Genomic DNA, 12,599 nt, shown 5'->3' with positions numbered 1-12,599 from the left:
CCTCACAACCTCCAAGGACAGCAATTAGCAGTGTCCATTAAATTGTGATTGGATATGCTCTGGAGCCCAGCAATCACACTCTAAGAATCTGTTTTACAAATATATTCTCACATGCGCATAAAAAAAATAGGAGCATGAGTATTCTTTGCAGCATTATTTGTCATGGCACATTAGAAATCATCTAAATGTGGATGTTCATTCATGCAGTGGAATGCTATCATTCAAAACAAGTAGGGGATAGAATTGTCCTAATATGGAACTAGGTCCAAGACATATAAAAGGGAACTTTATAAAGCCTAGTGCAAGAGAGGGAGGGCTGGGGTGAACCATCCAGTTGCTGATTGCCCCTGCGCACCAGCCAGCACCCACCAGAGGCACATGTGCTGTGTGTCTAAGGGAGCTGAGGCTGGAGGGGGCGCTCCAGAGCACAGACCCCTGTCGTGTATTCAGACGGTCTTAGGTTTCTGTGAAATGTGCAAAAGACATTTTAACCTCAGTGTGTGAGACTACTGTGTCTTTTCCTTCAGACTTCCTCTGTCACCCTTCCGCTTGTGGCAGGTGACATTGATGACGTTGTGGCAGGTGACTGCCTAAGGGCAGTTTTGGGGTGTAGCAAAAGGGAAGGTGGGTTGGAGATACATTAATTGTGATAGATTTATGTGGCTTGCGGCAACTTCCACACCGAATTGAGTTATTGTTTGCCATCCCTGTGCCGAAAGGGCTTTCAAAAATTTTCCTTTTACCTCACCTGGGATGGCCACACAAAGCTATAAGTCATACAGACTGTACATTAAGCAGTTCATGATTTATTTAATACCGTGCTATTTTTCTGGGTTTTGGAGTGTTTGTGGTTATTTGTCAGCTTTTTAAAATGTGTAGTTTAGTTTGAGTTTTCTATGTTTTGTATCAAAAATTAAAAATAAATGAAAAATATCTTGGTAGCCTCTGTCTTTAGTTTTTTTTTTTTTTAATGTTTATTTATTCATTTTGAGAGAGAGAGAGCTCAAGCGGGGGGAGGGACAGAGAGGGAGGGAGACACAGAATCCTAAGCAGGCTCCACGCAGTCATCGTGGGGCCCAACTCAGGGCTCTTATCTCACAAACTATGAGATCATGACCTGAGCTAAAATCAAGAGTTGGATGCTTAACTGATTGAGCCACCCAGGCGCCCTCACATATGCCTTTTAAATCCCTATGGAGACCAACATTTCTCCCTCAGTTCTATATTCCTTGTAAAAACAATGTTTGCTAGATGATGGATTAGTAGTGTAAACTGTGTACTTAGGATGGAATTTTGGGTGGCTAAGGAACAGTTAAACCAACAAGAATTTTGGTGATAGTGTGTTATATCTTGGGAGAGCCAGAGAAGGTCCCTGACCAACCACAACGTCAAAGAAACCATGGGGAGTCTTGACGGAGGCAGGAAACAGAGTGGAGCCAGGGCCACCCAAAACTGGGAGACCCCAAAACTAGGCAAGGTTATGGTCAGCTGCCAATGGGGTGCTAAGTTAGGAGGTGCTGGGATTTTCAGGATGGTGAAAATAATACAAAAATAATCCAAAATGGAATAGAAACTTAACTTTCTTTGCCTTAGAAAAACCTTTTATGCTAGAGGTCATAAAGCATGCCAACACCTGGTTGAATCTAAGTACCACGGCTTTGTCACCACAGCCAAGGTGTGGGCTGGTCAGATACCCACGCAGGCAAAGGCATCGGCAGCTTTCTTCCTCTGCCCTTTGCCACCAGGGGGACAAAGAATGAAGAAGACCTCTCTCTGAGGCCGAGCAACATCCTAAAAGGACTTAAAGAATGGAGGGGAAAGGGCTCATTGGGGGGCTCAGAACAAGTTCTGTGCCTCATCTCTACATACACCCAGCCTGTATACCCCTTCCCCTCCCCACCCCTTCAGAGGGGCAAGGAAGTCCTGTCATTTATTCAACAACCCTGAGTGGTCTCCTTCTGCAGGCTCCCCACCGCACACTGCCATTTGCAGCATAAACTCCTGGAGTGTTAGAATCAGAAGAGGTTTCAGGCACTGTTTGGACCAGTCCAACTCCTGCATTTTACTACTTACAAAGTGACCAATATCCAGGGCGCCTAGGTGGCTCGGTCGGTTAAGCGTCCGACTTCAGCTCAGGTCATGATCTCACCATTCGTGAGTTCGAGCTCCGTGTTGGGCTCTGTGCTGACAGCTTGGAGCCTGGATCCTGCCTTGGATTCTGTGTCTCCCTCTCTCTCTGCCCCTGCCCCACTCACACTCTGTCTCTCTGTCTCTCTCAAAAATAAATAAATATTAAAAAAGAAGGAGGAGGAGGAGGAGGAGAAGAAAAAGAAGAGGATGAAGAAGAAAAAGAAGAAGTGAATGACATCCAAAAGGGAGCATGAATCTCAAGGCCTTTGATTAAAAGTCTGAAGTTCAATCTCTGGACTGTCTGGCTGCCTCATTCAAAGGGAGCCCTGGATATTTACTTTTTTTTTTTAAGTTTGTTTATTTTGACAGAGAGAAAGAGAGTGCGAGCATGAGCTAGGGAGGGGCAGAGAGAGGAAGACACAGAATCCAAGGCAGGCTCCCCGCTCTGTGCTGACAGTTCAGAGCCTGACACAGGGCTCGAACTCACGAACTGCAAGATCATGACCTGGGCTTAACTGACTGAGCCACCCAGTTGCCCCAAACCACAGCTTTTTTTTTTTTTTAAGTAGGCTTCATGACAAGCAGGAAGACCAACACAGGGACTGAACTCTCACAACCCTGATATCAAGACCTGAGCTGAGATCAAGAGTCAGACACTTAATCAATTGAGTCACCCAGGCACCCCACCTGGATGTTTATTTTTTATCTGATTTCACCCATGTGGTAGGGAATTGGCTGTAGTATGGTGGGAAAGGTCACTGGACCTAGAGGTGGGTCCCCCCCCCCCAGGACAATCCCCACGTTGTCCCTGGGAGGCTGTGACTGTAGACATTACATAAGCCTTCTGTGCCTCAGTTTCCTCATCTATGAAATAGGGATAATAATAGGAACAACTTGCCAGGACTGTTGGGAGAAGATTAAATGAGATGAGCTATGTGAAGGGCCTGCTTGACGAGGTGCTCAGAACAGAGTGAGCACCCCTGTTATCTATTTCTGTCGCTGCTCTCCTCAGTGAACATCTCTGAGCCTTGGTTTGGGATTGCAGCAAACTTGGAGTTAAAACACATAAAGCACTTCCCTAATAAGCATCACAAAATTGCAGCTCTTATTATTCACTGGACAAGGAGGCACGAAGAGTTATAAATACAAACACGGAATCTGCTCTTCAGGACCTTACAATCTGGCAGGGGAAACAGGGAAAGCACCCTAAAAATACAGTTAACAAGGCAAATCTATGATTACTAAGGGCCAAATGACTGACGATTCTGAGAAGTGGGAGCCAATTGGTGAACGGTGGTCTGAGAAAATGCACAAGAGGGGCACCTGGGTGGCTCAGTTGGTTAGTGTCTCACTTCAGCTCAGGTCATGATCTCGCAGTCCACGGGTTTGAGCCCGGCATCCGGCTATGTGCTGACAGCTTGGAGCCTAGAGCCTGCTTCCGATTCTGTGTCTCCCTCTTTCTCTGCCCCTCCCCTGCTCACACTCTGTCTCTCTCTCTCTCTCTCAAAAATAAATAAACATTAAAAAAATAAAAAATAAATAAATGTACAAGAGAATCAGATGTGAAGTTCACAAAGGAACAGGGGCCCTGTTTTTCTAAGCTTTTTCCTCCTCCCTCCTGCCCACCCCACCTTCCACTTTGTTACTGCTGCCCCCTGGTGTCAGTCGCCTTCCCAGAAATCTGGGAAGATTCCCAGATTCCCAGATTCCCGTGGCAATCTGGACACCGTTCACCTCTGGGGCAGTCTGGAAGAGGAGGCAGACACCCACCCAGGGCACAGCCGGAAAGGACTTGAAGCTCAGCCAGGTCCCACTGGGAAGAAAGGAGGTCTCTTCTTCAGATTCTCCAGCCCGGACCAGGACGCAAACAGCAACTTCGGAGGTGGAGGCAAGGGAAAAAACAAGGATTACTGTCCAGTGGACAGTGGAATGCCTGTGACACATTTGAATGGATTCAGGGTCTAAGCATTGCACGTACGTGGGCTGCATCTCCACAAGTTACAGAATCACAAAACTTTAAAACGCACTGCCCCTCCCTGCCCTTGCTGGCACCAATATGTAAATATGCATGTGTTTTTCCTCAAAACAAAACCTGAAATCTCAACCCCTTTCAAGACTTGTGATTAAGTCTTTCGTACAATGCTGTACAGTTTAGGTTAGACTGAGGTTATGGGCCTTGGGAAAGAATATCACAAAGGTAATGTGTGCTTCTCAATGTATCATATCAGGGGCCTCAGATATCAACATAAATTACTGCCCATGATGTTAACCTTGATTGCTCGGTTACAGTGGTGTTTGCTTGGTCTCTCTACTGTTAAGTGGCTATTTTTCCCTTTCCATACTCTATTTGTTAGAACAACTTGCTAAGTCCAGAATACAAGCTGGGGCCCCTGAGTGGCTTAGCCGGTTAAGCGTCTGACTCTTGATTTTGGCTCAAGTCATGATCTCACAGTTCATGGGATCAAGCCCCATGTCTAGCTCTACACTGACAGTGCGGAGCCTACTTGGGATTCTCTCTCTCTCCCTCTCTCTCTGTCCCTTCCCCATTCCCGCCCTCTCATTCTCTCAAAATAAATAAATAACCATTTTGTTAATTCCTCTCAGCTCAGAGGAATTAAGTCAGCTCTATTTCCTAGAGCAAGGGGTATCAAAGAATTTGGGACTGTATTTTTCTTAATGTTTATTTACCGATTTTTGAGAGAGAGAGAGAACGCGCATGGGAGCACAAGTGGGGGAGGGGCAGAGAGAGAATGGGAGACACAGAATCCAAAGTAGGCTCTGAGCTGTCAACGCAGAACCCGACACTGGGCTAGAACTCACAAACTGTGAGATTGTGACCTGAGCCGAAGTTGGAAGCTTAACCGACTGAGTCACCCAGGCGCCCCAGGACTGTATTTTAAAATTCTCACAGTAATTAGTACATTTTGGAACAGATACTTTGAGGCCTGCAAATATCTTGTCCTTCCTTGAAGTTTTACCTGTTGATTTTAGCATTCATCAATGGATCTTGCCTGTAGCAATTATTACTGTCATGGTCTAATGGTGATTTTCTATTGCAACTCAGTCCATCTACATTTACTTTTTTAAAGATTTTATTTATTTATTTTAAATGTTTCTTTATTTTGAGAGAGAGAGAGCATGGGTGCAGGAGTGGCAGAAAGAGGGATCCCAAGCAGACTCTGGCCATCAGCACAGAACCCGATCCCATGAACTGCAAGATCATGACCTGAGCCGAAATCAAGAGTCAGACGCCCAACCGACTGAGCCACCAGGTGCCCCTAGTAAACTCTCCACCCAACATGGGGCTTGAACTTACAACCCCGTGATCAGGAGTTGCATGCTCTACCCACTGAGCCAGTCAGGCGCCCCTCCTTATGCATTTATTAATTGAAATTCTCTTTAAAGGAAACTTGTCCCTTCTCCTCTAGTGAGTTACTTATTCAACCATTACAGAGGTTTGTGTGTGTGTGTGTGTGTGTGTGTGTGTGTGTGTGTGTTGTTGTGTTTTTTGTTTTGTTTTGTTTTGTTCTGTTTTTGAGAGAGAGAGGAAGAGAGAGAAAATTTCAAGCGGGCTTCATGCTCAGCATAGAGCTTGATGCTGGGCTCAGTCTCACAACTGTGAGATCATGACCTGAGCCAAAATCAGGAGTTGGATGCTTAACTGTCTGAGCCACCCAGGTGCTCCTATTTTATTCCTTGTGTTATAATCTAATATTCTTATTTATTAATTTGCTCAAATTGTTTCAACTTTGGCCATTAGGACATTTTTTAATGGTTTTTTTAAACATTTTTTTAACATTTATTCATTTTTGAGAATGAGAGACAGAGCATGAGTAGGGGAGGGGCAGAGAGGGATTGGAAGGCACAGAACGTGAACCAGGCTCCGGGCTCTGACCTGTTAGCACAGAGCCCAACAAAGGGTTCGAACTCATGAACTGCGAGATCATGACCTGAAGTCAGACACTTAACTGACTGAGTCACCCAGGCACCCTGGCCATTGGGACATTTTTGATTTGGCTCCTGCATCCTTTTGATATCCCCTCCTTATTTTTTTTTTTTTTTTGCCCTAATTTTCTAGAAATGCAATTTGCTCCAGGATTGTCTTGCGTTATTCCTTCCCCAACCCTAGAATTTGTCATTTTTCCAAGGAACCCTGGTTCCTTTTATTGAAGAATGGTATTTAGAAACCTAACATCTGGTTGTTAGGTGTGCTCATTGTTAATGTGGTACCCCCTTCTTTCGGATTCTTAGCAGGCAAAACTAGCAAATACATGTATGTGTATTAGCTCACATATACACACTTTATATTTATCTCTGTATTTTTTGTATGTCTATACACATACATACATATGTATATTATATAGATATCTGTAGCTTATAGCTCTATATATAGAATGATATCTACATATATAGATCTATTACATATATTCTATAATACCATGTAAATATGTATAGAAAACAAGCATGAGTTCATACTGGTACCCCCAATTCAAATCCAGCACTACAGTGTTTATTCTGTTTAGCTTTTCTCCCCACTTTCTCTGTCAATAAGAAACTTCTATCCCATAGCTACAATTCATCTAACTTATGTACCATTTACTTTTTTGTTCAAAACTAATATATATGTTAAATAGTTTCAGAATTGTTAAACTGTAACAAATTTACCAACTATAATATTGATCTATTGTTTCTTTTTTTTTTAACCTATGGTTCCTTTTGTCTATAGCCTTAAAGCATCCAGTCAAAACATTGTTTTCCAAATTTACTTATTTTAGCTTTCCCCCCACCCCCACCCCCACCCGCACTACCTTTTTCATATATATTTGTAATACAGTTAAATTCATATGTTACATATGGGTTTTTTTATTTGTATACAATTAAGTTTGGTCTTTGTAGAGTCCTATGGATTTTGACAATGGCATAGTCATATATTGACCACCATACCATACAGAACGGTTCCATCACGCTAAAAATTCCTGTGTGCTGCCCCTTTATAGTCAACCACTCCTTGTTCTCCAATTATTTCCCCTGGCAACCACTGATCTGTTTTCTGTCCCTATCATTTTGCCTTTTCCAGAATGTCAAACCGAGGTCAGGAGCCCCAGTTTCCATGGTGTTATGAGTTTCCCCCTACCTTGGCATTAACTATTCTGTATTCACACTTCTCACTCTTCTGTGTCCCTGTGAAGCAATATTTCCCAAATTTCTCAAGCAGATGTTGAGTGAGGTGTCACTAGAATGTGAGCTCCATGAGGATAGGGATGTGTCTGTTGTGTTTGAGGTTGTATTTTTTGGTGTCTAGAGCAGTGTCTGGCATATAGCAGGCACCAGTAAATATTTGCTGAATGAATGAATAAATGAATATTCATATTTGTGGTACCAGCCTCCCAGATGGCCCATATGACCCTCACCTCCTGCTCTTCCCACGGTAAATCAAGGCTGGTTTGTGTAACCAATAGAGTATGATGGAGATGACAGTGTGAGACTTCCAAAGCTAGGTTATAAAGTTTCCACCTTGGCTTCTTGGGTTGCTGATGCTGGGGAAAGCCAGCTGCCATGTCATGAGAACACTCAAGCAGCCCAGTGGAGAGGCCCATGAAATGTGGAACAGAGACCTTCCACTAGTTCCAACAAAGCCTTCAGATGACTGCAGCCTCAGGAAAAACTCGAAGCCAAGACTGCTCAGGCAAGCCACTCCCAAATCTCTGACCCTTGGAAAATGTGAAAGATAACTTTTTATTTGTTAAGCCACAAAGTTTTGGAATAATATGTTACACAGGAACAGATAACTAATACAGTATTGTCCTAAATAAAAGAGCTTCATGATCAGGGTGCCTGGGTGGCTCAGTTGGTTGAGCGTCCAACTTCAGCTCAAGTCATGATCTCATGAGTTAGAGCCTCGTGTCAGGCTCTGAGGCTGGGAACCTGGAGTCTGCTTTGGATTCCATGTCTCCCTGTCTAAGCCCCTCCCCCACTCTCACTGTGTGTGTCTCTCTCTCAAAAATAAATAAATATTTTTAAAAAAAGATCTTCATAAAAAAAAAAAAAGATCTTCATGATCAACTGCATTTAGGAAACGTCGGATTATACGGTTAAAGGAATTCATATACAGAAGGAATCTTCAGAGCTTTTAATATGCTAAAAGCTCATTGAGAATTTCCATTCTCATTTAGCTGGTTACTCTTTGTTCATTTTGTTAACCCTTTCCAGTTTGGAAGTGTAGTTGTAAATAAATCCACATAATCTCTCAGCATCCCAAGTAAAATGGAGATTGTCCAAGAACAGCAGGAAAAGGAGAATCTCCTGAGGATTGAGGGAGTTGGCCTTAAAATGCCTGCTCTTCACTATGTCAAGAAGCTACTTCAAAATCACCTTTCCTTTGGGACTCCCACACTTCATGGCTGCATCCACCAAGCTGGCATCAAAGGACACTGATCTCCCTTGCACTGCTGGGGCCCAAAGTGGACATTTTTGCTTAACTTGCCATAACACAACTGAGACCAGAATGATTGACAAAACTTTACATGAAATTCAGTGTAGTAGATTGGACTGGGTCACCAAAAAAGATATGCTGTCCTAACCTCTGGCACTGTGAATGTGATCTTATTTGGAAATAGGGTCTTTGCAGATATCGTCATACTGGATTAGGGTGGGACCTAAATTCAATGCCTGGTATCTTTATAAGAGAAATTTGGACACAGAGACACAGAGGAAACACGGGGAAGAATTCCATGTAATGATAGAGACAGAGACTGGAATGATGTTTCTACAAGTTAAGGAACACCAAAGATTGCCAGCAACCATGAGAAACTAGGAGAAAGGACTAGAATAGATTCTCCCTCAGAGCTTCCAGAAGGAACCAACTCTGCGAACAACTTGATTTCAGACTTCTGGCCTCTTGAATTATGAGAGAAATTTCTATTGCTTTAAGCCACCTAGTTAGTGGTGCTTTGTTATGACAACCCCTAGGAAACTAATATATTAAAAAAGACCTAAAAGGAGGGGCACCTGACTGGCTCAGTAGGAAGAGTGTGTGACTCTTGACCTCAGGGTTGTGAGTTCGAGCCCACTGTTGGGTGTAGAGATTTACTTAAATAAACAAATACATCTTTAAAAAGAAAGATGGGGCGCCTGGGTGGCTCAGTCGGTTAAGCGTCCAACTTCGGCTCAGGTCACGATCTCACTGTCCATGGGTTCGAGCCCCGCATCGGGCTCTGTGCTGACTGCTCAGAGCCTGGAGCCTGTTTCAGATTCTGTGTCTCTCTCTCTCTCTGACCCTCCCCTGTTCATGCTCTGTCTCTCTCTGTCTCAAAAATAAATAAATGTTAAAAAAATTTTTTAAATAAATAAATAAATAAAAAGAAAGAGAAGGAAGGAAGGAAGGGACTCCTGGATGGCTAAGTCAGTTAAGCATCCGACTTCAGCTTAGGTCATGATCTTCTGGTTTGTGAGTTCGAGCCCCGTGTCGGGCTCTGTGCTGACAGCTCAGAGCCTGGAGGCTGCTTCAGATTCTGTGTCTCCCTCTCTCTCTCTGCCCCTCCCCCACTCGCACTCTGTCTCTCTCTCTCAAAAATAAATATTTAAAATATATATATATATTTTTTTGTTAGAAGAAAGAAAGCAAAATAAACTTGAGAAAAGGTGAGGGGGCCAAAAGGAATTACTCAGGAAGATAAAACGTAGTACTACCTACCACAGAGCTTCCATCTTGCCCAACCTTGGCCCCTGACTTCCTGCCCTGCCAGGATCCTGCCTCACTGTGGTAGAGACGACTGGGACACACTCTGCTCTAACTAGGTCTCTCAGAGTTGAGGTCTAAGAGAGAAAAGCATAAAGAGATGCTCCTTCTCACTCTACCCAAGGGCTGAGTGACAAATCCACATTTCCTGACCCTGGGTGCAATCACTGAATATCCATTCCTTTCAGGGAATGTCTTGTTCCCCCCCTAAAAGGGACAGATTCAACAGATGCTCTCAAAATATAGTTGTCCATCATTACTCTAAGAGATACGCAAACAGTGGGAGAGGACAGGTTCAGTGACCTTTCTGAAAGATCCCATAGCCCCCAGTACTTCTCCATCATTACACTATGTTCTGTAACTGCTTATCATAAACTTTGAGTTCTGTGAGAGAAGGAACTGTGTTTGTCTCACTCATTGTTCTATCCCCACGAGCTATCACAGAGGCTGCTACAGAGAAGGACGTCAATAAACATGTACAGATGAGGCAGCTAGAGCCCAGTTAGGCCAGGGACGTGCTAGAGATTACACGGAGAGTTGATGGCTGAGTTAGGACCCCAGTCCAGGACCTTTTCTATTCCCTGACCCCCCACCCTAGCTGAGCCTGCTTAGCTAAGCTAAGCAGTAGATAGAGCCCAGACTTCTCTTGCCTCAACTACTGCAAAACCTGTTCTGGTCTCCCTGCCACTATTTCTCGAAACAGTTTCTAAATCCTAAATCACATGTGCTCACACACCCACACTCATGCCTGTAGACCCTCTGACCAAATGAGTAAAAGACTGCCTATTATCCATACTCCTTCGCATGACCTATTAAAGCATCGAAAGTCTGATTCCTTCCCCCCAGTGTGGTCTTGACCTCATATGTTTTAACTCTCAGGCATGACCCCCTCTCGCATGCCTATCTTGTTTATCCAGAAAACTCCCACTTCTCCTTGAAGACCTAGCTCAAAATCACCCACCTCTGTAAAATGTTCTTTGACCCTCCCTCTCAAGCTCTGGTCCCTGTGTTTCCATAGCAACGTACCATTTCTGCCTCTTGGACAGCTCAGATAAAATCACCTCACCCCCGTCTCCAGGCCGGAAAGTGTCCGCTTCTAGTGCCTGGATTGTCTGCTCCTCCACAGCAAGGCCCCGGTGTGATTCCCGTATCCTATGTGCCTAGCACAGAACTCAGCACAGAGCCCTGGAGGACTTTGTGGACCATTGGCTAAGTGAGCAACCAGACACTGAGGCCACTAAAACCAGCTCCCAAAAAAAGCAGCCAAACCCCTTGGCACTTCCTACATCTGGAACTTCGAGGAAGTGCCCTGCGTTGCAGTTTTTTATTTTTTGTTTTTTTTTTTTGCAACCTTCAAGACAACTGAGATTATCTACACAGCAAGATGGAGCCAGGTATAGAGAGCGATGAGTTGCAATGTGATGAATGTGTGTGCCCTTCCCCTCCCCTTAAGAACACTTTTCCAGATGAGGCTCCACCCAGGACAGCCCAGGCAAGATCTGGGAGAAGGGAGCTATTTTAGAGTCTGGAGTGGGAAGGAGTGACACTTAATTGACAAATGACTCTAGATCTCAAGCATTCTTGTGCTGAATAATCACCTAGGGCACTCCTTAAAATGCAGATACTAGGCCCTGGCCCCAAAGAATATAATTGAGTAGGTCAAGGGTTGCCTAGGAATCTATATTAAAAACCAAAACAGGGGGACCTGGCTGGCTAAGTCAGAGCTTGCAACTGTATCTCAGGGTTGTGGGTTTGAAGCCCACATTGGATGTAGAGATTACTTAAAAATAAAACCTTTAAACAAAACAAAACAAAAAAACTCTCCCTAGTGATTCAAATACAAGAAATCCTCAGACCACACTTGGAGAAACCCTGGCCAAGAAAGTCTTTTCTGGCACCAGCTGAAGATCTGGCCTCCTCCCCCCCCCCCCCCCCCCCCCTCTCTCTCTCTCTCTCTCAACCCCAGCCTCAGGGACCTAGATGTCTGTAGGGATCCTGGGAAGAGACAGTGACCCTGGGAGGCTGACTCACAACAGGATTCCAGTAGGAAGAGGGGTTAGGCTTACAAAGAATGGGCCCAAAAGGCGGAACAGGCCCTGGCAGAGCAAGTCACAGGGAGGCAGATGTCAGCTCAACCCCAGGAAGACCTTCATGGCAGATTGATTGTATCACCCCAGGCTTAAGGCCTACCATCTAGTAGGAAAGCTCCCACCATCCTCAAATAACTAAATTCCCCGGCACAGCTACAAGAGCCCTCAGAACTTAGCCACTGCTGCCTTCTCCAAACCCTCCTCACAGCCCCCTACTTCCAGAATTTAACCTGTACCCCATCCCCACCAAACAGAACCTCTCCTGCTCCTCCAAGAATGCCAAGCCTTCCATCTGTTAGCCTTCCTTGTTTGCCTCTCTCCAGGGTCTCTCTCCCATGCTGGTAGCTCTGCCTAACCTGCCCTTCCCCTAATCAGCCTGGGCAATTCTGTCACCCTGAAGTTAGTTCCCTCTCACCCCCACAACTGGATGACATGCCCCTGATCTCTGCTCCTTCTACACCCCATATTAAAACTACTCACCGTCCTCCCCCACAACAAGATCCAACATACTGTCTGTATAAGAAATATTTACAGAGTTGAACTGTTTGAATTTTTATAGTGAGCTCTTTCCTTACTGTTGCCCTGAGGCTAAGAAGTCCTCCAGGACCCACTGGCTGGCAGTTATAGCTGCTCAAGAAATG

Source organism: Panthera leo, chromosome B3 (assembly GCF_018350215.1).
Source record: "Panthera leo isolate Ple1 chromosome B3, P.leo_Ple1_pat1.1, whole genome shotgun sequence".
NCBI classification, from domain to species: Eukaryota; Metazoa; Chordata; class Mammalia; order Carnivora; family Felidae; genus Panthera; species Panthera leo.
This window is presented reverse-complemented; position numbering follows the sequence as displayed.